Consider the following 2290-nt stretch of genomic DNA (forward strand, 5'->3'; position numbering starts at 1 on the left):
TGCTGCGCAGCAGTAACAGACAAACTGTTTCAATCATAGAGAATCCCTCCAGCAAAAAGGATACAACAGCTTAGGCTATATAGAAAAGGTATAGCAAAGGTAATATCATGTCACATTACATAACTGTCCTGTAATATGATTCATTCATTTATATGGCAAATCTTCAAAACCCGCCACTGTTATTGGCAAGGCAAATTTGGTTTTTGATTACCTCAGCATGTCACCCAAGTCATGAGTGTTTATGGTTAGTATTATTTTCAGACAGATGTCTGGCTGTCTTATCTTGTCCATATGTATCCATGACTGCAACACACTTAAACTGTTTGAATATTTTGTCCTCAAAAGGCATACAAATGTTAGGCCTGCAAGGGAAAGTCAAACATTAAACTGCAAGGAAAGGAAATGTTGGTTTTTCTGAGGCTCTAGATTACAGGTAATAATGTTGTAAATGATGTTCAGTTTCTTGCACAGACCAATCGTTTTGCTTCATAGGACCTCAATATATCGCCAAGAGCCACAGGTATTTATTTTGGGATGCTTTTTTTATTTAAAAAAACGTGTAGCTGCTGACTTGCATTTTATGAATCACAGAGGACCAGGTATTCAGCTAAAAATCTTCTTTACTGTTCTACTGAATAAAAAAAGTCACCTATTGAACAATTTTGGATTGCCTGGGGGTGAGTAAATTAACAGCAAATTTCAATTTTTGGGTAAACTATTGCTTTATCAGAATCAGAATCAGAATGAGCTTTATTGCCAGGTATGTTTACACATACGAGGAATTTGTTTTCGTGACAGAAGCTTCCACAGTGTAACAGAATGACAGTGACAGAACAAAAAAAAAAACACATATAATAACACTTCTAGATCTGAACAGCACATCTTATTTAACACAGTTAACACCTAGTTTAAGCCACCAAACTAGGTGATATTGGCACCCAAACATGTTTCTTATAGTACAAACTGCATGGCAAACCCAAAACAACATTTTATCTGTAGAGCAGTGAAAGCTCTTTTTCCTGGCACTTATTTAAAAAAAATTGCAGGATTAGAATTCCAGAACACATTCCGCCCTTTATTCACAACTGTGTTCTCTTTCCTGGTTTGGAACACAAAGACAAACCACACTGCAAATATACACCTGTGTAATGCCGAGTTCACACAGCACGATTTTCAAACTCGTCGGATCGCCGTTGTTTTCACACTGCGTGACTATCTGGGGTAGAATTCAGTTGCTGCTGTGTTCACATTGCACGATGAATCGGCGACAGGGGGTTTCACACTGCATGACTTCACAATAGGAAGAATCGCCGACAGCTCTGTCTGGTCCGCAAAGGCGAGTGAAAAATCGGGCTAATATCGTGCAGTGTGAACTCGGCATAAGACACCACTGTGCCCAAATTACAAACTCATAATTACAAGCACTCAAGCTTTATAATAGCTGCTAACAGTTTATTCTTTTACATTATACTTTTTATGAAAGGTTATATATGAAATACAGAAATAATATTTATATAAAGACACACTTCATCTGCAAAAAATACTATATTTGTAGTTTTAATTCAAAGTACAACCCCACAAAATCTGAAATTACAACATCAGTTAAACATCAGTTATTTAAATGTCAGGTTTAATATTCAGAATTGCTTAGGACTGTATTGCGACATAAAAGACTTGTGTATTTTTGTTTTATCACTTTAAATTACATCAAAGAAACAACACTCCTTTTTCATTATCCAATGAGTTATTGTCACGGGTTGCTACTGTGAGGAGCACGGAGCGATGAGACCAGAAGTACAAAACAAAGGAGTTTAATTATATTTTTCAGGGAATCACATGTAGCACAAGGAGTTGACAAACAATTCCAGACAAGGGAGAACAGAACGGGCTAGAACTAAATAGGGCAGATAACGAGGGGCAGACAGGTGATGGGGATAACTAATAACAAGGAACAGGTGATACTAATAATAGGAAAAGGAACTGGAAGGACCAGGCGGAGCAGGGGACTCAGGTGGCCATGGCGGATCCTCTGTGGCCTTAGCTGGTTCGGCCACGGGTATATGGCCCCCCCAAAAAAATGTTTCTTAGGGAAATCTAGGAATCTGGGGGACGCTCTGGGGCTGGAGCCGACACTGGAGCGAGCTCTGGGGCTGGAGCCCTCCCTGGGCTTGACTGGGGATCAGGAGCCCTCCCTGGGCTTGACTGGGGATCAGGAGCCCTCCCTGGGCTTGACAGGGGATCAGGAACCCTCCCTGGGCTTGACAGGGGATCAGGAGCCCTCCCTGGACTT

This window comes from Sinocyclocheilus anshuiensis, unplaced genomic scaffold, assembly GCF_001515605.1.
Source record: "Sinocyclocheilus anshuiensis isolate Anshui unplaced genomic scaffold, SAMN03320099.WGS_v1.1 scaffold1277, whole genome shotgun sequence".
NCBI classification, from domain to species: Eukaryota; Metazoa; Chordata; class Actinopteri; order Cypriniformes; family Cyprinidae; genus Sinocyclocheilus; species Sinocyclocheilus anshuiensis.